Here is a 25,062-nt window from a genome sequence, read left to right on the forward strand (position 1 = left end):
TCTTCCCCTACGTTGTTTCAGGACCTTCACTCATACTTTGTTTCTGCCTGGATCCTCTCCCCTCCCTCTCCTAGCTTGGCTAATTGACAGCCAACTCTCCACACAGGAAGTAGTTCATTCCATACCTTATGCATCCATAGGACTTGTACTTCTTGGCGGCTAATTGCTTACAGCATCTGCTGGAGAGTTATCTCCATGACGGCGGGGAATATGTCTTTTCTCACTGCAAGTCAAGCACAATGCTTTGCTCATTGCTTATGTGTATCAGTAACTCTTTGTTGAAGCAACTGCAACTTTAAATAAACAAGCAGCTGTAATCTATTCCTTTCATTCCTCGGTGCTAAGAATTGGTTTGAGCTAAGAGACTGCAATGGGGATAGAGGTGTAGAAGAAGAGACAAGGTGAGAGACAGAGGCACAGAAAATTTGTATAGAAAACAAACAATGAGAGATGCAATCATGAAAGCTCAAGCATGGACTGTGCTGCTTTGACATCAAGGTGAGGAAGGTTCAGGGAGAAGCTCATCCGTTCCTTCCAACTTATCGCTACCACTCCACAGTGCAGTGCTGCTTCAACAGAGGGAGGGAGTTGCTGCTATTATTTCTAGCTTCCATTCATTTGAAACTTCAAATGTTTATACATATTACGTCATTTAAACTTAACAAGCCTGTAAGGTAAGCTGCTATGTTATCCCCATTATTTAGATGATGTGGTAAAGACAAAGAAGTCTTAAGTAACCTGCCCAAAGCGATGCCTAGAAAAATAGATTCAAATACAGAAAATGTGACTCTAGTGTTTGCTCACTTAACAACGACATATCCTGCCATCAGGAAGCTTGTCACTAGCGCATCTGCCAGTGAGCACTGGCCAAGCGGTCTACTGATGAGGGAAAAAGTTACAGATAATCCAGGCAATGAGGATTCATTAAACTAACAGAGAGGATTCTTAAGGGGACTGCCACTTAGCTGAGTAGCAGACGACAGATATTAAAAGTGTGTTCTGAATCAGCCTTTCTGGTACCAGGGCACATCTTGACAAGAATGATTATGTGTGTGCATGCATGTGTGGTAAAAGATTAGATTCACGAGAAATCTGAAAACTCTAGGACTTTCTTTGAGTTATTCATTAACCTCATATGGCTGATATGAGTCCTCAGCCCCTCTGACACTGAAACTGTCTGTATTAGTTTGCTAGGGCTGCCATAACAAAATACCACAGACTGGGTAGCATAAACAACAGAAATTCATTTTCTCATGGTTCTGGAAGATGAAAGTCCAAGAGCAATGCGCCAGCATCTATGGTTTCTTCTGCGGCCTCTTTCCTTGAATTGTAGATTACTGCCTTCTTGTGTTCTCACACGTTCCTTCCTCTGCACATGTGCATGTGTGCGTACGCATCTCTTCTTATAAAGCCACCAGTCATATCGGATTAGGGCCCACCAGTATGAACTCATTTTACCTTAAATACCTGTTTAAAGATCTTGTTTCCAGTCACATTCTGAGGTACTGGGGATTAGGACTTCAACATATGAATCTAAGGGGGACACAATTTATTCCTTAATACCATACATTCCATGAACACATAGAGTTATACAAAGGATTATAAGAGTGATTAACTGGGACTATTCAGGCTCAAACTGTTAAGTCTTTAAAGATAAAGGAAAAACTGGTAGTATTTTTGTTTTGTTTTGTTTTTTTATCAGTGGCAAATGTGTAGGCAGGAGCATCCATAGCCCGGGCTGTTCTCTGGTGGTTCCACTGATCAAAACAACTGAGACAAGTCAATGTGAGGATTATAAATCAATTGGGAGTGTATTAGAATTAATAAAGAATTGGAATTATAGAGTCTAAACCTGAAATATGTAATTGATTCATTGCTTTTTTTTTTTTTTTTTTTTTTTGGTCACGAGAATCACCAGGACTGATTCTCTTAACATATGTAAAGAAACTTGAATATGACAGACTTTCATTGCCAACTTAACAGCCATTTTCAAACTCCTTCTTTGTCACACAAGTCTTATTTGCCAAAGAACACTAATTCTGTTCAGAATTTGGTACTTGTGTGCTTCAGTAAAAATGAATCCTTTCATAATCCAGGAATGAAAATATGCTTAGTTTACACCAGTCATGGAAATTGTTTTTTCTCCAGGCTAATTAATGGTTTAGTAAGGGCAACCATTTCTCACCAAGGAGACCCAGTGGAATTGGTGAACCTTTTGGGAATGGATTATTCCTTCTGAAAACAAGAAAAAAAAAAATACAAACTGTTCTTTTGTGACCCTGAATCTATTTGGGTTGAGAACCTGACATCTGCAACAGCTGCTGCATTTTTCAAATACGAGTAAGAGAGTGAGAGAACAAATGTACTGGGTAGAAAGGCATCTTCCCTAAATTCACGTCCACTTAGAAACTTTTATATGTGGCTTGATTGGAAAAGAAGACCTTTTGCAGATGTAGTCGCACTGAGATGAGACCATATTTGAGGAAGGCAGGAGCTCAACCAATGACTGATACTTTTATTTTATTTTATTTTATTTTATTTTATTTTATTATTTTATTTTGATGGAGTCTCACTCTGTAGCCCAGGCTGGAGTGCAGCGGTGTGATCTCGGCTCACTGCAACCTCCACCTCCCGGGTTCAAGTGACTCTCCTGCCTCAGCCTCCAAAGTAGCTGGGACTACAAGTTCATGCCACCATGCCAGGCTAATTTTTTGTATTTTTAGTAGAGACGGGGTTTCAACGTGTTAGCCGGGATGGTCTCGATCTCTGGACCTCGTGGTCTGCCCACCTCGGCCTCCCAAAGTGCTGGGATTACAGGCGTGAGCCACCGCACCCAGCTGACTGATTCTTTATAAGAATAGGAAAGTGCAGACACACAGAGACACAGGGAGAAAGCATGTGACAATCCGGCAGAGATTAGTATGATGCAGCTGCAAGTTGAGGAACATCAAGGATTACCAGCAACCACCAGAAGCCGGGGAGAGGCAGGGAAGGATTCTTCCCTAGAGGGAGCATAACCCTGTCAGTGACTTGATTTCAGTCTTTTAGCCCCTAAAACAGTCAGAGAATAATTTTTACTTTTTTAAAGACACCAAGTTTGTAGTACTTTATCATGGAAGCCCCAGAAAACTAATACACCAAGGCAGTCCTCTGATAATGGTAGGGTGAGCAATGGACAGAATTTGTGTGCTTGATGATGCTAGTGAGTAAGGGATAAAACAACACCTCTGTTCTTTTTATTAGAAAACATTTTTTTCCTCTTGTTTTAGACAATGCTAGTAAATTTATTTGTGATTTATTGCTGAGACATCCCAAAGCAACATGCGACGTTTGGGGTATTGCAAATATTGAGGGGAAAAGAATACTTGGAATGGCCTAGAGTTCCCTATGCTAGTCAAACAGGTGGAGGCTCCAGTGTAGAAATTTGGAGTATTAACTTAAATGCGACCTCATGTGTTCTCACAGTCTGCTGAAGCTTTGCACTTATCATTTACATTCTGTTACTTATTGTCATTCCACTGTTATCCGAGACTGGTGTGGCCTGAGGAAATGCCACCGACATTCGCTTGATGGCCAAGCACCATGCAAGTCAATTTCATTTGCTTTGTATCAAGATCCTAGCCTGGAGTTTTGATTAAAGATAAAGAGATGCAAAAATACCCAAATCACATGCATGGAAACAAAATGTCTGCTTCTTCAGATAGTTCTATTTTTGTGTCTATAATTCTGCTCACCAACTGCATGTGTAACCTTTCTTTAAATTTGCAAAATAATTCAGAAGTTTTCACGCTGCCAATTGCTAATCAAACCTTCTTCATCAACATCCACGCCCTCTTCCCATTTGTCATCATATTCATACACTGCAAACAGTGGCTCACGCAGCTCCCTCTTCTCTTTGCCTCAGAAAAACAACAGGCTGTGTAACCAAGGGGAAGCTTATTAGCAGCTAAAAGCTCATTTTTAATGCTACCTAATCAGATTGCAGACTCATTTAAATTATGAACCTTAAAAAAACCATCATTTAATGACTCAAATATTAGTGTGGGTTGTCAAACAGCCTTTAATATCGCTTGCTTCCTCTCAAAGAGTTCAAGCTCTAACCTTTGCCAGAATAAATTGGTAAACCTGTTTCTTTCTCAGTGCATATGGTGAAAACCTTTAAGGTCTGTCTGATTTATATAAGTGTACTTGGCTGCTATTTTATATTTATTCAAACTATGTTATAAAGTAAAAGTAAGGCTTAGCTCCAAGAATAAGATATATTTTAGTATAAAGACTGGACATATTCATGAATAAGGCACATGTAGGCTTCTCAATTATGACTGGCTTACCAAATTGAGTTCATTTACTCTGCATCATGTTACTTGCTTTTATTATTGATTTATCCTGAAAGTTAATGAATGAAAATGCAGGTGCTTGAAATTTTCATATATTTTAAATACATTTTTAAGCTGCAACATTGTAAAGGTATTTTTATAGCATTTAGGATTTTTCTGACTGGGTATGTGTTTTCATTTGCCAAGAAAATGTAAGACCTGTGGCAACAGTTGGTTATCTCTTTGCTCCCCATTGCTATCATCAAGGAATTGATCTGAAACTGTCTGTATCACCAACTAAAGGGAACTATCCATTCTGACATGGCTCTGGCATACATGTATGTCATCTAAATTGACGTACAGCTTAATATTGCTGTGTGGAAGCAAACTCATGACTTTACTGACTGTGAAGAAAATTGTTTCAGGAGCCATGTATCAATATCAGTCGGGCATCCAACATTTATAGAACCAGCATTTGACAACTTTTAAGTAAATTACTCCCTCTAGACGTTTCAAATATTTCAAGGTTAGTTGAGAATGTTTTAATTGTTATAGTCTTAACATATGGGCTATGGAATTAATGTCAGAGGAAATTTGCAACAGCCTGCCATCCTAGAACAAAGAGTCTTTGAACAAACTGGAAGTTGACTATCTGGTCTCTGTCTAAGAACTCCAGGACACAAAATCTTAGGTATTACCATTTTTCAGTCAAGGCCTCTCCATTGAGACTACTTTTTTCTTTCTGCAACGTATAAAAAATATTATCACACTTTCAACATGACATTCTTTCAAATGTTTGAAGATAATGTCTTCATACAGTTAGAGGCTAAAGAAGTTCAATACTTTTAACCACTCTTTTGTCTTCATACTCTTTAACTGTGATGTTTGGTAGTAAATACAATATTCCATCTTGATATGACCAAGATGGAAAACAGGAGTATTGTGCTCTTGTAGCCTACGTATAGGGACATTGGGTGATGACTTTGAAGAAAAATATATATCTAATTTTAAAAGAAAAGAAACACTTCTCTCTCCTTTCTCTTCCTCCATCTCTCCCTCTCTGACATCCTTCCTGAATATAAGTGATTGTGTCTACAGTCAGTTACATTGTGCTGATCAAGGTAAGTTTACTCATTGAAATTGAATGGCAGAGCAGCATGAGTTGTTGGATCAAGCAACGGGAGGATAGTGTCTATGTTAGTGTCACAGGGAAGCAGTAGCAGTCCACATTGGAGAAAGTGCTGAGGCTAATGTGGGATGAGAAAACTTTCTGTGCAGTAGACAGAAGAGAATTACCATTATAAATGTCTATCCATTTATTTAGAGCTCCTATTATTTGTCTCAGCAATGCTTTGTATCTTTATACAAATTGTGTATTTCTTAGTTAAATGTATTCCTAAGTAATTTATTTTTATGCTATTGTTAACGAAATTACTTCCATAATTTCAATTTAGATTATACATACTTAAAATATTGAAATACAACTTAATTTTCTATATTCATCTTGTATTCTGCAACCTTACTAAACTCATTTTTTAGCTCTAACAGTGTGTGTGTATGTGCATGTGTGTATTCCTTGCAATTTTCTAGATACAGACTCACGTCATCTATAAATACAGGTTTACTCTTTCCTTTTAGTCTTCATAGGATGTTAAGTTATTTTTAATAGCTTTAGCACTGGCTAGAACCTCTAACATGTTGTTGATTAGAAGTGGTTAGGGCAGGTATTCTTACCTAATTCCAGTTTAAGAAAAAACGATTCAAGCCTTCTCCATTAAGGATAATGTTAGCTGTAGAATTTTAACAGATGTGTTTTATCAGGTTTAGGATATTCTTTTTTATTTCTAGTTTGTTATGAATATTTATTATGAATGGGTATTGGAGTTCACCCATTTCATTTTAGTCTATTGAGAAACCATGTGTTTTTTCTCTTTTATTAATATGATGTGATAAAGACCTGTGATTATGCTATCTTAAATAGAAATAGGAAACTAAAACATAAATAGTACCCATAAATGGGGTGCTGCTCTCACAAATGCCTAACAATGTTGAAGTGGCTTAGGAATTTGGCAATGGGCAAGGACTAAAAGAATTATGAGAAACATGGTAGGAAAATTATAGATTGCCTAGAACAAACAGCATTAGAGAAACAGCTAGTCAGAATACAGAATGAAGTGAGGAAGAAAAAAAAAAGACTACTGTCATAGAGAACACCTAAATAGTGATAAATAAACTTGGTAGACATATAAATGTTAAAGGTGCTTTTGGTTACAACTCAAAGCAAAATGAGGAACATGTTATTGGAGACTAGAAGAAAGAGAATCCTTATTGTATATTGGCAGGAAGCTTAACTGAATTGCATCTTACAAATTATGTGAAAGGTAGAATTTATTAAGCAATGAACTTGGATGTTTATGTGAGGAGATTTCAAAGCAAAGTGTTGACGGTGTGTCCTGATTTCTTCATGCTGCTTACAGCAAGCCACAGAAGATTGTTCATAGCCCTTGAAACTTAGTGGAGATTACCTAGATGGATTTAGAATTCTCTTAAGATAGGTGACTTCCTTTGTCCTTTCATTTTCTCCCTTCTTCAGTGGGAATTTCTATTAATATTATCGTTTCCCTATATCTGCACCACCATTGCATTTTGGGAGCAGATAATTTGTTTTATAGTTTTATAGATGCATAGATGAAGGGAAATTTTTCCTTAGGATGAATTATGTCCTTAGCCTCCTCCATAGCTAATTTAGATGATGAAATTCAGGGCTTTTAAGTTGGTGAGTCTTAGGTGAGATTTTGGGCTTGAATTGATGATATAATGGAAACTTTGGGATGTGCTGAATATATTTTGTGTGTGGAATGACTCCCTTTCACACCAGAGGAGGGATTTTGATAGGTTGAATAATAACCGTCAAAGATGTCCATGTCCTAATCCCTGGCTCCTATGAAAATGTGACTTTACATAGCAATAAGAAGCTAGTAATATGGTATTTTATGTTAATTTATACGCAGATGTTAAATTAACCTTGTACTTTTTGTGTAATTCTCATTTGATCATGGTGTTTAACGCTTTTGTATATAGCTGGACTTAATTTACTAATATTTTGGTAAGGATTTGCAATTAACTTTTAAAGACATGAATATGGTGTTTTACTTTTATGTCTGCTAAAATTTGTCTCGTGTGCTTTTTCTAGCCAACTGAGACTGTCACATTACAACAGGGAAAGTTATTAAATACAATATTGAGTACATCAATATTAACCTTCATTGGGTGAACAATATGTAATATACTCCCACTGTTAAATCAATTGTAGTTGACCCTGCTTTAATCTTTAATATCCACTGTACTTATGCTCTTACCTGCATATTTCTATGTAATTCTAGAACTTTTTTTAACTGTCCTCTTTCTCAATACCACCACTGTTCATTTGGAAGCAGGTATATCCTTGAAATATCATAACCTATAATATAAAATATAATCACTTGATTGTGTTAAAATCAAATCTCCATAAGTACCCATTATTTTGAAATTAATTTAGAGAAATCTGACTTCATATGTTCCTCACAGCCCAGCTGGGAATAGCTCTTTGAAAAACTAGAGAGATGTTGCTGGTAGAGCTGGACTACTTCTTCAAAGTAGCCTTCAGCCTTCAAAAAAAAAAAAAAAACCAAAATAAAAAATAACTCAACTTCTGTCTCTTTTTTTCATGTGACTCTGATAACTGTCATCTTTTAAAACAACTTTATTCAAATTTTGGCATGTCTTAATTTTGTTCTTCCTATGTATGTTGATTCCTGACAATCTGGCTGTCTTCCCTGGTTCAATAATCCCAATAAACTTTGTCTCCATTCCTGTGAATGTATAATTGATTTTTTGCTTTGCACATTTTTTTCCTCTTATGTTTATAGTTTCTCATTTCATTTGTGAGTGCTCGCTGACAATTTGGGATTCCACAGCTACTAGACATATTTCTCAGTTCTAAGTAAAGGGTAATTAGATCCACCTGGAACCTTTGGTCTTTAGACCCTTCATCTTGGCTATTTTCTTCTGCCCTTTCTGGCTCCATATGGCACTACTGCCTCCACCCTCTAACTTTTGAGGGTCTTAATAAATGCTGCCCCTTTTATATCATACATGATGGTCTAGAAAGTAGGCTAACTTTATATATTTTATGTATAAAATATATATAACTATATATTTTAAATATGTTTATATATTTTTATTTTTAGCTAAGCTTTATCTTTTTTCTGAAAATTCAGTTTAAAGAATTATTGATTACATTAGTGATTCCTATCAGAAAAAAATGCCTTGTCTCCAAACACCATTATATTAAATTACAAATGTCATTCATTTAATAAGAGTAATTTAGTGTCACTATGTGTTAGTTACTATACTACTCATTGGGACACAGGTAACTAAGATTGATTTGCACTCTCAAGGAGCTGATGGTCTATTATGGGAGAGATGTTAATAAGCTAACCATTGCTATCAATGACAATAAAAAATGGTGATATTTTAAAACGTTTGAAAATAATATTTGCCAAATGGGTCAGTAAATGCTCACAAACTGTAGTATGGGTGGACATGGGAATTTTTCTTGTGAATTATTTGTGAAAAAGGCATTTTAGATCAGGATAATTGTATGTGCAAATGCTGATATGTTTGGCAGAGGCTTAGTTTGGTCTCCTCAAAAGTAAAACCTGAGATAATGTCTTGAATACATGTGGTTTACTTGGCAGGGTGGGAGTGAACCTAGAAAACAGGACTAACAGAGAAGGCCTAAGTGGGAACAAAAAAGGATTAAAAATGAATGTAAGATTTCATCTGAGTTTCCTGCTCTGGGCAACAGAGATTCATTTCTGCCAGTACCTCAATGAAACAAAAGCTCCAATATTTAATTATTAGTTATCCAGTCTGAAGATGGATATCTAATTTGGTCACAATAGGGCTCACACTACCTCTTAGATGTGGTCCCTGAAAGCTAAAAGTCAGAAGGGTGGAACATTCATTCATCATTTCTGTCCACTATTGGCTGAGGATAGCTCTCGGGGAATAACATCCCCACATTCTGGCTGTGATCATGCAAGGGTCAGTGGAGCTCTTGAGGCATGGGGAGAGGGACATGGGACAGAATGCTGCATGACTTTTGATGCATTTGTGGTAGCGCAATGAGAACAGAACTTGGATGGGACTGCTGTCTATCACAGCAGCAGATGAAATCAGAGGTGGACAGAGATGTGACACAGGCACCAAAGACATTTGATACAGGGGACTTTAAAGAAATTTGATATTGCTGAGGCATAGGATGTGTGCATAAGTGTGAGTGTGGATCGAGGACTCAGTAGTGAATTGGTGGTAATAGTATTGAAAAATCCAGCAAAAATGAGATTTAAGATGCCAAAGTATGAAAGCTAAAATTTCCTGGGGATAATCATTGGGGAACAAATAATTTATAAATAGAAGTAATATGGTATAGTATTTGTGTTTGAGAACAATTACTCTGAAAACCACTTTGATAATGAGGAAAAGAACAAGACAAAGGAAGGTGAAGCTAGAAGAAGATGAGAGCATCCACCTTTGGGGATGATATGATTCTGAATAACTAATGCTATTGAAAATGGAGATTCAGGAATATGAAATGGAGATGACATATAAATCATGGAGCAGGAACTAGTATCTAATTAGATGTGTAATGTAGAGGGAAAGAGAGAAAACAATGTGGCTCATATCTTTGCAGATAAACAAGTAGAATGGTCATCCTATCAATTATAACCAAGAATAAAGTTCACACATTCAGCTGGTTTAAGTTGAATTCAGAAGGCAGTTGGACTTTGAACAATCGAGAATGTTCTGTGTTGGGATAGAGATTTGGAGTTTTTTTTTAAATAACAAAGTAGTAGTATAATCTGTGAATGTGCATGAGATAGTTCACAAAACACATACATAAAGGGAAGAGACAACTGTTCAGGACTCTGAATACTGCCAATATCTAAGGAGAAAAGAGGAATCACCAATGATAATGCAAGGAGTAAGTGGAACAATAAAACCAAGAAAGACTGTCTATAAAATCTAAGAGATGGTAAAATGTAAAGGAGAATATATTAAAGTGCATTAAATGGCAGGCATTTTAAACAGTGCTGGAAGTAGTCAATTGTGTTATGTATCTTGCAAATTCAAATAATTTAAGAATAATAAGTGACAATTAGATTTTGCAGTTAGGCTTTTAGGGATCTTAGCAAGAACAATTTCTGTCTAGGGTAAGAAAAGTTGGCAGATCACCAAGGGCTAAGATGAGAATAGAAGAGAAGGCAGAATAACCTGGCTAGGATGAAAAGAAGAGAATTTAACAATAGAGGGTGATTCAGATGAAAATGATTTCTTAAATATAGGAATAACCTGTACATATTTACATGCTGAGAAGAAAGGGCCAAAAATATAGGATAAAGAGGGGAAAAGATAGGGAAGTCCAAAATGTGAAAGTGGTACTTGGAACATGATGGATTAATGTTAGAGATAAAAAGAGAGGCTCCAGCCTGGGAAACAGAGCAAGACTCCATTTCAAAATAATAATAATAATAATAATAATAATAATAATGAGAGGCATCTTCTTTTGAAGTAAGACAAAAAAACTAAAATATATTTAAGTTTAGATGCTTTTAATTAAGATAAAATAGTAATAGTCTAGCTATTTACAATTTTAACATAGATAAAATTTGACACAAAAGAGTTTAGCTCCATGATAACATTGGTTATTAGGGACAACTTCCTGCTGATATAATTTGTTAATGGGTTTGTAGCACTTCTACTTTATATCTTTAAGGACTGTGGAGATAGCCATCAATCAAGAGTGATTTAGGTGAAGCCTAGTGATGAGACCCCTGTTGATAGTTCCCAGAAATATCACTCTATCAGTAGAGTATATCAAATACAGTTCACTGTAAAAATGGAACTTCTTAGCACAGTTGTAGGTAAATGGCACACAGTAGGTACTAAATAAATAGCTATTAACTTCATAACATGGCATCATCTACATTTTGAAAAGAAAGATATAGCAATAGTTTAATTTATTATTATCCTTGGACCAGAAAATACTAGCACCACTGGGATTTTAATTAGGAAAATTATTAATGGAAAGGTTTCCTATATGCAAAATTTGCCTAATTTGTGTTTGTGACATCAACTTTATACATTTCTGTAGTAATATTCTCTGTGATTTTAGTTCCTCTCTTTGAACATAAGAAGTCCTGTTTTTGAAATAATCAAACAAAAGGCACTGCATCTCAAGATTTGTGTTTTGAAGTGTAATATCTAGGGTACTGTTGGGTTAGTTTTTATATTACTTGAAGCCTCTGTAGAGTTAATCCGAAGAGGGATATCTAATGTGTTCACAATAGGACTCACACTACCTCTTAGATGTGGTCCTTAAGAAGTGCGAAACTTGAAGAAAAATTGCCCAGCCTATACTCAACAGACAATTGCTTTTGTCAACTGAAATTATTCAGTTGCCCTGACCTACCTTAAGGGTTTCCTAGTCACTCTTCAGCTCTAAATGCAGCAGGAAAAACTGCTGCAGGATACAATTGTCTGCCTGTATTTTACTGAAACTAAACAATTATTTTCATGTCATGAGCAAAAATCTGCGTTCAAAATAAGAGAATTGAATCCATGTCTAGTTTGTCTAACCTTCAACATCATGAAAACATTTGGTATTTATTAATTTCAGGATATTTTTGAACATGACCCTCACAGACTGACATATTCTTCTCATAACTTTAGCATTTTATTTCAAAGTAATCATTTGGGAAATGTTCTCCCTTTGAACAAAACCTGGAACAACCATTGACAAATTTTAAGTTATATTATGTAGATGATATAAAATGTTTCAGTATATAAAACCATACTCTAGTTTCCAAAGAAACTATTTTATAAGGGGCATATTCTTTTTTTAATGTAAAGAGATGGGTCTCTTTAAATACATATTGTGGAGTAAAATGCAACATTATTAAAGGAAACAAATTTCTGTACTTCACATGTCAGAGAGAGCAAGAATATGCATGAATAAACATCTAGACAAAACTTAGTGTAGCTAAGACATCATTATACATAGCAAGAGGTTCCTTTGGTATAACTACAGTTTTTAATTGGATTCTCCAAGTCCAGAGGTTCTTTGACTTTAGAATTAGGAAAGGCAAACCAAAGGTGAACTGAGATTGGTGAGCACACACTCTTGAATGAGAATGATTTATATTTTCAAAGCAGTCTACTTATATACAATCATCTATACCACAAATTATACATGTTTTAATGTATGATTCTGTCTTGTTAGCAATGACTGCTAAAAAGGTCTCAAGTCTAAGTTCCAGTCCTGCCTTATTCTAAAGAATTTAGAGAAAAAAATCTTCAAACACTTGTAGAGATAACTATTTCATTAGGAAAATTATAGCTTTGTCTTCAGGTACATCTGAATCCTTGTTTAAAAGAGGTAGGATATACTTTTACATATTTTGTATAATAACAGCAATAACACTTATTTTTCTGGCTTCTAAATCTTATATACCAGCACTAAGTATGATCAAATATTAACACTCTTAAGTTCTTATCAGAAAGTATTATTTCAGAATAATAATTATTTTCCTATGAATTTGAAAAATCTTATTTGACTATGGATGGTGGAAGCACTCACTTTGGCCCAGAGGCCACAAATTGATGTACCATGGCCCAAATTGGCTCAAATATAAGAATTTTATTTGACCTCTAGTTTCCAAAATTTATTTTTGAATTGAATAACACTTCAAAATAAGGAGAATTTACATAGAATCAGTATATTTGGCTTTTCATAAGAAACTGGTAACCTATACTGCTATAACAAGTTTAAGGAGCCCTTAGTATGCCTTCTTTACCTGCTTATTACATTTGTAGTTATTTGAGTTTGCAATCTCTACCTAGAAAAATGTGGTTTGAATTCTAGATCCTTTTATTAATTGTGTCAATTTGAAAAAAAACTCATGTAACTTCACTAAGCCTCAGTTTTCTCCTATATAAAATAAGAACCATAACTGCTTTATCTTATAATTTAAGGTAAAGTAAGTTGCAGATATTTCAAGTAGTACGGATATTCCCTACCATTAATTTGGTGTTACTGGGGAAACTGGAGCTATCTTAATCTCACCTCAGATTCCTCAGGTGATGAATTTCTGAGGTGATCCAAAATCTGCCCTGTTTCTTTAAACTCCAAATCTGGATTGGTCAGCATACAATTAATTCATATTAATTAAGCCCACAATTCTGTTGTTAAACAATTACATCTATGTCATTTTATAGCATACATTTTAATTGTTGGGGTATTAGATATTTGAGTCTTCTGACCAACAAATTTCCCTTTGGATAAATTACGCAGATTGTCAAATTCAACCAATTTGCTGTTGATTTATGATTATAAATATAATACGCAAGGTTAATATATAGAGGACTTAAGTCCTTGGGCTGCATATTTTGTTCTACAGGAGCTTCAAAGGGAAAACATAGATTAGTCAGAAGATACTTTAGTGAATACGGCGTCAAAAGCAGAGAATTATATATAATATTTGAATAATTGATAAAATTAGGTTAAGCTATATTGTTACAAGTGGGCAGAGAAAGTCTTTGGCCCATAGCAACCATTTCGTTGGACTGTCCTTGGATGGGCAGTCATTATATTTGATACTGGAACACTGCTTATTTTATTTCTCATGCTTAAGCTACCTTCCTTCTAATGATATTGATATTTTATTGGATGTGTAAATTTATGCAATCAGGATTCATTAAAAGCTTTCTCTTCTAAGAGGATCTTTGTCTTTCTAAGACAGATAGTCCATCCCTGTCCAGGTTGATTATGTCTTGATGTTCCTGTTTAATTCTCAAAGGATAATCTTATTGTAAATCCTTTGTAAAATTCTAGTTGCAATTCAGATTGGTTCTTATTCTCTTAGTCCCTTGGAAGAACTTGCACCCAAAGTTATATTGTCTTTTAACACATTTGTCTCTGAGTATTGTTTGTATGCCTGTTTTTTGTATATATGTCTATGTGGGCTTTAGAAAGTATGTTTAATGTTTAATGTAATCTTTCATTATACATCTCTGCATTAAAAATAATAATGTACTCTTTTTGACTTACATTTTCTTTTTTAGTTTTTATTTGTTTATTTGTTTATTTTTTTAGATGGAGTCTCGTTCTTGTTGCCCAGGCTAGAGTGCAATGGTGAGACCTCGGCTCACTGCAACTTCTGCCTCCCAGGTTCAAGTGATTCTCCTGCCTCCACTTTCTGAGTAGCTGGGATTAGAGATGCCCACCACCATGCCTGGCTAATTTTTTGTATTTTTAGTAGACATTGAGTTTCACCATGTTGGCCAGGCTGGTCTCAAACTCCTGACCTCAGATGATCCAACCACCTTGGCCTCCCAAAGTGCTGGGATTACAGGTGTGAGCCACCGCTCCCTGACCTGGTTTCCGTTTTTCTAATCTACCATATAAGATGATTAGAAAATCTGTCTGGCTTCAAAATTTATTCAATCTTAACAGAAATTTATCTGTTCAAAATGGCTGATTTGAGGTGGTCACCACTTGCCTTCTCCACAAAAAAAAGGAAGAAAACAACAAATAACAACACATTGAATATAGTATCTAAGAGAGAATGCTGAAATTCAGCAAGAAAGTAAAGAAGACTTTTTGAGGCATTAAAACTTGGGATGACGAGAGAGAGGGAAGTAAATTACCTGGCCAGAATCAGCTCAGAACCAAGAGAGACTCTTCATTGCAAGAAAAAAGTAAATGGAAGATACCTAGCAGTTCCTATTTCCACCATGGACCTTAAAATCCTAGTTACAGGAGAGCCCTACAGCACTCACAGCCCTTGAGTCCAGTACAGGAACCTGCTTAAGTACACTCAACTGCATTATTCCTGATACAAAATTTATAGTGGGTCCCCACACTGTGACTGCTGTTACACAATGCCATTTTGAGAATGAAGTCACCACAAAAGTGCATTCTGCCCTGCATCTCCACATCCCTGGGGCTCTACCATCATCCTACCACATCCACCCAGAGGCCTGTAGTGTTGTGACACCAGCTGGACCCAGTGGAGCAGCTGTGTCCCTGGAATCTGAGCCCACACCATGGGAAGCAGAAGATCCTTCACAGCAAGGAAACTCTCCTTATTACAGAAGGAGCTTATGCACATACACCCTAGGGGCCCAAGTAATGGCCTACCCAGGTACCTCCATTAACTGCAACCCTATTGCCTACAGCAGTAGAGTCACCAGTTGCATGCTTTCATTCTCTCTTGGGGCCCAAGGACTGGTCTGCCAGGCATCCCAGCCTTAAGAGAAGCCACATCGCAGCCTCCACAATAACCCTAACTTAGGGCACTAAGGCCCTTGCAGACACCGCTGATGTGGCTTACAGCCAATGAAATCACATAGAAACTACCCTACTTCTTCTACCCATAACTGAAGCCAAAACACCATACCCAAATGACAGTATAGGACAAATCTACAGAAGAAAGTTCTGTAAACTTGCTTCAGTTTGAAAGCTACTTCATAAAATTGAAAGAAAAACAGTTCCACAAGATGTGCAGATACGAATGCAGGGGGATAGAAGAAACATGCAAAAGCAAAGGACATGACACTTCTAAAGGAGCACAAAATATTTCAATAGTAGGTCTCCAAACAGAAGGGAATATGTGAAATGCCTGAAAAGGAATTCAAAATAATGATCTTAAGAAAAGTCAGCAAGATGTAACAGAACACAAACAGACAATTCAAAATAAAGAAAACAATTCATGATCTGAATGAGAAACGTAACAAAGAAACAGATATAAAAAAGAATCAAACAGAAATCTTGGACCTGAAGAATTCAAAGACTGGAATAAAAAAAAATACAACTGGGAGTTTCAACAGTATACCAGATCATGAAGAAGAAATAATTTCTGAGCTTGAAGACAAGTCTTTCAGTAATACAGTCAGACAAAAAATAATGAACACATAAGAATAGCAAAAAGCCTATGGACATGTGGAAAATGATTAAGCAAATAAATATTCACATTGTGGGAATACCAAAGGAGAAGGGATGGGAAAAAACATAGAAAACCTGTTTAATGAAATAATAACTAAAAACTCTCCATGTCTGGGGAGAGATATTGAAATTCAGATGCACGAAGCTCAAAAATTCCCAAATAGATTCAACCCAAAAAGTTATCTTTGATGCACATTGTAGTCAAACTGTCAAATATCAAAGACAGGGAATCCAAACAAGAGTAAGAGGAAAGCATCAAGTCACAAATAAGAAAAATTCCATCAGACTAACAGCAGATTTCTCAGCACACCCCTTATAGCCCAGAAAAGAATGGGATGATATAGTCAAACTGCTGAAACAAAAAGTAACGTGCCAGCCAAGAATATTATACCAAGCCAAGCAATCCTTCAGAAATGAAGGATAAATAGTCCTTGCCAGACAGGCAAAAACTGAGGACATTCATTGCTACTAGACCACACCTACAAGAAATGCTTAGGGGAGAATCTACAATATCTACCATCATAAAAATACACAAAAGTATAAAACTCATTGGTAGAGTAGATAGACAAATGAGAAATCAAAAGGATTCAAACATTACTACTACAGAAAACTACCAAATCACAAAAAATAAACAATAGTAGAGGAGGAAATGATATATGAAACAATCAAAAAACAACTACAAAATGACAGAAGTAAGTCTTCACCTATCACTAACAACATTGAATTTAAATGGTTTAAATTTTCCAATAAAAATATAGAACAGATGAATGATTTAAAAAATAAAATGACCCAACTGTATGCTGCCTAAAAATATCCCTTCACCTGTAAAGACACAGAGACTGAAAGTGAAGGTGTAGAAAAAATATATTTCATGAAACCAAAAGCAAATAAGACTACCTATACTTACAGAAGATAAAATAGACTTTAAGTAAGATCTCATACAAAGACACAAAGAAGGTTATTACAATGATAAAGGGATCAATTTGGCAAGAGGATATCACAGTTCTAAATGTATTAACATATTTACCCAACATCAAACCACTCAGATATTTAAAACGAATATTATTAGAGTGAAAAGGAGAGAGAAACTCAAGTATAATAATAGTTGTGACTTCAACACTTTACTCTCCAGCATTGGACAGGTCATCTAGATAGAAAATCAATAAAGAAATATCAAACTTATACTGCACTATAGACAAAATTGACTCAATAGATATTTATAGAACCCTTCATTGAACAACTGCAGAATAAACATTCTTCTCATCAGCACATGGAACATCCTTCAGGATAGACAATATGTTAGAACACAAAGCTAGTCTAAAAAAATTTCAAAGTTAAAATCAAATCAAGTATCTTATCAGACTACAATGGGATAAAACTAGAAATTGATAATGAGAGGAATTTTAAAAACTGTTCAAATACATAGGAATTTAACAAGATGCTACTAAATGACCAATTGGTCAACAAAGAAATTGAAAAAAAGATTAAAAATTTGAAACACATAAAAATAGAAAAATAAGTTATTATACCTTATAGGATAAATAAAAAGCAGTATTAAGAAAAGAGTTTATAGCAATAAAACCTACATCAATAAAGTAAAAGGATTTCAAATAAATAACCCAGTGATATAAATATCTCAAGGAAATTATAAAGCAAGAATAAAACAAATTCAGAATAGTGGAATAAATAGTAAAGATCAGAGTAAAACTATACAAAATAGATGCTAAAAAATACAAAAAGCAACAAAATTAAAAGGTATTTTTTTGAAAATATAAGCAAAATCAACAAGGCATTATATAGCCTAGCTAAGAAAAAAAAATAGAATACCTGAATAAATAAAATTAGAAACAAAAAAGGGGATATTACAACTGACACCAATCAAAATACATAGGATCATTAGAGACTATTATGAAAAAGTATATGCCAATAAATTGGAAAACTAGAGGAAATGAATAAATGATTGGATACATATAACCTACCAAGATTAAATCATCAATACATAAAAAATATGAACAGACCAATAATGAGTAAAATGATAGAGTCAGTCATAAAATGTTTCCCAATAAAGTAAAGCCCAAGACTGGATGGCTTCATCACTCAATTCTACCAAACTTTTAAAAAATAACTAACACCATTTTTTTCTAAAAGTATTTTTAAAAAGTAGAGAGGCAGGAATTCTTCCTACATTTTTCTATAAGGCTGGGATTATAGGAATTCCTGACAAGGACACAACAAAAAGAAAAACTACAAGCCAATATCCTTGATAAATACAGATGCAAAAATTCTCAACAAAACACTGGCAAATAGACTCCCACAGCACAACAGAAATATTATACAACATGATCAATTGGGATTCATCCCAGAGATGCAAGAATGGTTCATCATATGCAAATTAACAAATGTTATATATTACATCAACAGAATGAAAAACCAAAACCATAGGATTACCTTAATGGTTACAGAAAAAAGTCTGGATAAATTTCAACACCTCTACATGATAAAAACTCTCAAGAAATTAGGTTTAGAAGGAGTTTACCTCAATGCACTATATATGACAAACCCACTGCTAACTCCATATTATACTAAATGGGGATAAGCCGAAAGCTATTTATCTGAGAACTGGAAAAAGACAAGGTGCCCACTTTTGCCATTCTTTTATCTTAGCCAGACCAATGAAGCAAGGGAAAGAAATAAAGGAGTCCCAATTTGGAGAAGGAGAAGTCAAGTTGTCCTTCTTTGCAGATGACATCATCATATATATAGAAAAACCCAAAGACTCCACCAAATATACTATTAGAACTGATAAATAAACTCAGTAAAGTTACCACATACAAAATCAACATGCAATAATCAGTAGTGTTTCTATATACCAATAATAAGCTAGCAGAAAAAAATCAATAATGCAATCCTATTTATAATAGGTATCAAAAATAAAATACCTAGGAATAAATTTAACAAATAGTGTTAAAGATCTCTACAATAATAACTGCAAAACATAGATTGAAAAATTGAAGATGACTCAAAATATTGGAAAGGTATTTTATATCCATTAATTAGAGTAATTAATATTGCTAAGTGAATATATTACCCAAAGAGACCTATACATTCAATGCAATCTCTATCAAAATACCAATGAAATTCTTCACAGAAATAGAAACAACAATCCCAGTTCATATGGAACCAAAATAAACTCCAAATAGCCAAAGCAGTCTTGAGCAAAATCAACAAAACTGAACGTATCACACAACCTGTCTTCAAATGTATACTACAAACCTACTATAAACAAACCAGCTTGGTACTATTATAAAAACAGATACATCCTGGGAGGCGGAGGTTGCAGTGAGCAGAGATCATGCCACTGCACTCCAGCCTGGGCGACAGAGCCAGATTCTGCCAAAAAAAAAAAAAAAAAGCAATGGAAGAGAATAGAGAATCCAGAAATAAATTTTCATATCTGTAGCCAATAGATTTTTCTACAAAAGCAAGAAGAACATGTACTGAGGAAAGGATATCCTCTTCAATAAATGATTCTGGGGAAACTAGATATCCATATTCAGAAGAATCAAACTAGGCTCAATCCACTCACCAGATACAAAAATCAACTCAAAATGGATTAAAGACTAAAATGTAACACCTAAAACTATAAAACTACTAGAAGAAAGCATAGGGGAAATGATTCAAGGCCTTGTTTGGGACAAATATTTTATGGGTAGGACTTCAAAACCACAGGCAATAAAATAGAAAACAGACAAGTGAAATTATATCAAACTAAAACGTTTCTGTACATCAAAGAAAACAACCAACAGAGTGAAGAGATGACCTGTAGAATGGGATAAAGTATCTGCAAACTATTCATCTAGCAAATCATTAATATCCAGAATATATAAGGAAAGGAACTCAAACAACTCAGTGGCAACACACACACACACACACACACACACACACACACAGACACACACAATCTAATTAAAATGGGCAAATAATCTGAACAGACATTTCTCAAAAGACAATATACGAATGTTCAAAAACCATAAGAAAAATCGCTCAACATCACTAATCATCAAGGAAATTAAAATCAAAACCACAATGAGATATTATCTCCTTCCAGTTAGAATGGTTATTACCAAAAAAGAGAAAAAAAATACAAATGCTGGAGAAAAGGGAACTTTCATACACTGTTGGTAGAAATATAAATCAGTACAGCCATTAGGGAAAACAATATGGGGCTAGTTCAAAATACTAAAAACAGAACCACCAAATGATCCAGCATTGCCCCAATGGGTATTTATCTAAAGGAAAGGAAATTAGTTTGGCAAAGATATCTCTGCAACCACATGTTTATAACAGCACTATTCACAACAACCAAGCTATAAAATCAACCTAAGTTTTCATCAAAAGATAAGTGGGTAAAGAAAATGTGGTATATATACACAATGGAATACTATTTAGCCATAGAAAATAACAAAATTCTGTCATTTTAGGCAGTGTGGATGAACCTGGAGGACATTATGGTGAATAAGTAAGGCACAGAAAGATAAACACCACCTGTTCTTATTCAAATATGGGAGCTACAAATGTTGAGCTCACAAAAGTACAGAGTAGAATTGTGGATATTAGAGTCTGGGGAAGATGGTGAGGGGAGGATAGGGAGAGATTGATCACGGATACAAAATTACAGTTAGATAGGGGAAATACGTTTTAATGTTCTGTAACAGTGTAGGGTGATTATAGTTAAAAATAATTTATTGTGTATTTTTAAATAGCCAGAAGAGAGGATTTTGTATGTTCCCAACATAAAGAAGTGGTAAGTGTTTGAGGTGATAAATATGCTAAGTACCATGATTTGATCATTGCACATTGTATACATGTATTGAAATCTCACTCACTACCCCATATATATGTACAATTATGAATTTATTATAAATTTAAAAATGTGTCTTGGATCCTTTATTTTTAACCATCCCCAAATTTTGTGATTCTCTTAACATTAAAGAAGTAATTGTATTGAATGATAAGCAATAATTATAGCACCTTTACCCCAAAGCTTCAAATAACTGTGCAAAAACATTGCATGTATTTTTTTAAAGTTATTAAGTTGATAGCCTGAATTTCTTCAGATTTTACTGTAAGTTCTAAAAAGAAAAAAATATTTACTCCAAAAATGTTGCTCTCAATATTGCTTCAATGAGTAATACAGTTGATTGTTTAAAAGGTTGGTACAAAATTTATTAACTGAATAAATAAATTTAACACTAAAATATACTTTATTTGGGGGTTTGTAGATTTTAGGGCATCACTTGTTAATTTCTAACTTTATATTTTAAAGTTATAAAGAAACATTTCTATGTTTATTTCCCACAGTAGAATTCTTAATCTTTTAAATGTTTGAATTTATATTTAAATATATTTTAGTTATAATATTTTAATATTGTGTGATAGTTATAAAATAGCATAAAATGTATAACAAGTGCTAGAGTCATTATACAGATGCCATGATTATTAAAATAAAACTCTAATATAAAATAATAGCAGATTATAAAAATTCAATTTGATCCTAATTTATTGAAAGCAGCTGAGCTCTTAATTATTCGCTTTGCCTCATAAAATTCAAGGTCTGTTTGTAATAGGTCAGGTAGGCCATGAAATCTAAAGAAATTAAATTGGGTCATATAAAAAGCAGAAATTTGCCTGAGGGCTAAGCAAAATCTTAGCAATGTGGAAAAAAAGGAGAGTGGGAACTCAGTTTACACATACGTGAACATTTTTCATTTGTATGTTTCTGTGTTCACATAAGAAAATCAGGATCTAAATAAGAGAGTAATAGAGCTCACAATGAACTCAGTAAGAATTAATTGGTAAATGGTGCTTAATTTAGTTTCCAGGACATGTGTTCTTTTAAAATAGGCACTGATGTAAGAAACTTCCTTTCTGGAAGGTGTCACCTTTTTTGTCCAAATTTTGTAGTAATAAAAGGAACAAAAGAGCTAAAATTGAAATGAAACATTTACTGTTCTCGTGTGGCTTGTTGTGGCATTTTTAATCCCTATGTTATCTTTTCTGTCTGTTGGAATGCCACCAAGAGAAACAGCAGCTGAATAGCTGAATTCAGATATTTACTTAGCAGAAAGAGAGTTAAATGTAAGGGGCAGTGAATGGGGGTTGTGGATTTGGTGAACAGAAATGCATTAAGAAAGGTGCAGGGATAGCATGTGAAAGGAGAAATTGATGGCAATATTAAATGAACTACTGATCCAATAATTAGTTTTCCTAGAAGACAGGTTCCCTAAAGCAAGTAGTTATAGAACAGTTCACTTAAAAAAAATTGCCAATACTAAATATTGGAATACTAAATAATACTAAATATTATCAGAAGTTAGCCTCATGACACCAAACAACAGCTCAATTTAGGCAATTGGCAGTAAATTGACTGTAAATTGGCAGTCTTCTCTGTATTCTATAATAAGAACCCAAAATACAGAAGTACCCAATGAATAAACAAATAACCATTTCATCCAAACTTTTTGATGTTGATCACCAATCCACATTGAACCTAATTCCCTATAGAAGAGCAACAGAAAATACAATTGTTGAATGCATATATCTGGTTTCCATAGCCTTATTGCCTGAAGAGACTTCCTAGATATTTCATAATTCATCTTAACTTTTTAAAATTGGCCTACATTTCAGGTGTTTTGTTTGGGCAGACGTGTCAGTCCAGCATTAGATTCAAGTATATCTATTCTTTCCTTGATGAAGTTATTTTCATGCACAATGCCTTGCTCTCTTCATTTATCTTTTTATAAATAACAAAAAAATATCATGACAATTCCAAGACAGGGATCTATACTCAGAGTAGCACCATTTTAAATAAATGTAGATTTTAATATATATTCAATTCACAATTATTTCCCCAGCCTTCTTTAATTCATGACATAAGCCAGACAATACGGCTGAAACAAACTTAAAAATTCTGCAATATATAAGCTATATGTGTTTGTGTGTGTGTGTTTATATATATAAAAATTTAAACTTAAAAAAATATATATATATGCCTTGTTGGTGTATAAATTACTTTTTCCCTGAAAAGCGGTAGGAATATATTTAGAGTTGGTTCAATTTTCTTTCTTTTCTTTTCTTTCTTTCTTTTTTTTTTTTTTGATACGGAGTCTCACTCTGTTGCCCAGGCTGGAGTGCAGTGGCGTGATCTCGGCTCACTGCAACCTCCACCTCCTGGGGTTCAAGCTATTCTGCTGCCTCAGCCTCCCGAGTAGCTGGGACTACAGGCGCCCGCCACCCCGCCCGGCTAATTTTTTCCATTTTTAGTAGAGACAGGGTTTCACCATATTAGCCAGGATGGTCTCGATCTCCTTATCCGACTGCCTCGGCCTCTCAAAGTGCTGGGATTACAGGCGTGAGCCACTGCTCCCGGCCAATTCTTAATTTTTTAAGTAATCACTTTTGTTCTCTCACTACTTTAAAGTACATTATGACAAATCTCAAAATACATTATGTTTTCCATTGATAAACAAAGCATTTCATGTAAACTTTTAAGGGTGGTTTGCACTGGTGACTTCCTTCAGAAAAGTATGGAAAGGGGAGAATATGTGGCTTTATAGTGGAGAAACGTGACACACACTACCTCAGCCAGGTGATCAAAGTTAATACTATGATATGTCATGTTGATAGTACATGCCCTTGATATGATGTCATGAGATTGGCATTTATTTACTTTTATAATCTCGCCTCTAAAATAAATGCATTACCTCAGTATAATCATAAGGAAAACATCAGTCAAGCACAAATTGAGGAATATTCTAACAAAACCGATGAGATCTTCTCAAAACCGTCAAGGCTTTCATAATCAAGGTTGTCACTGAACCCATTTAAACTGTGCTACTATACATCTTGCTGTATCTATACCAGCAATTCTATAGAAATTAATCACAATTCTCTTTTGCCTTCTGCTCAATAAAGAGGATTCATTTCTTCCTCTTACCTCCACTGAACCCAAGGAGCGGGAATGGCACAAAGCCCAGGAACAGAATCTAATACTCTTGCTTCCTTTCAGTTCTCCTACTTCTAGTCATGTTGTTTTCAGAAATAAAAATATTTCATTATTATTGATAATCTATTCTCATATTTTGTCATTCCTTTCCATTTTGATACCTAAAATAAGCCTTTTGTGCTTAAAAGTCAAAAATTGCAGGGGGGTTTTGTTTGCTTGTTTGTCTATTTGCTTGTTTGTTTAATTCAGTTCTTCTAGAATGAATTTTCTAAATAAAATGATTACTGCTAATGTGGTGGCCAGTTTGATGGACGGTTACTAGAAGAAATAAAGCCCATCCTTGGCAGAGGAAAATAAATAATATTTCATTATGTCAATAACTTTCTTTAGAATATTTAAGGCTTTCTCATTACCTTCAAGTAAAGTCCATTTAATGTGATTTTCAAGTTGTTTTTTAAATTTATCCCAAGTATGTACAATAAATATACAATAAAACCTCATTTCTAAAATTGTCATTTTTATTAATAATATTTACATAGCATGATGACTGTGCCATTGTCACAGCCTGAAATCTGATATTTGATTTTTTCTAGCTCTCTAAATTTATATGTAGATTTAAATGTTCACCTTAGACTTTTCTAACCACACCAGCTTACAGTGTACTCCAAATCTTTTTTAGGAATAAAATTGAA

The sequence above is a fragment of the Pan paniscus genome, chromosome 5 (assembly GCF_029289425.2).
Source record: "Pan paniscus chromosome 5, NHGRI_mPanPan1-v2.0_pri, whole genome shotgun sequence".
In the NCBI taxonomy this organism is placed as follows: domain Eukaryota; kingdom Metazoa; phylum Chordata; class Mammalia; order Primates; family Hominidae; genus Pan; species Pan paniscus.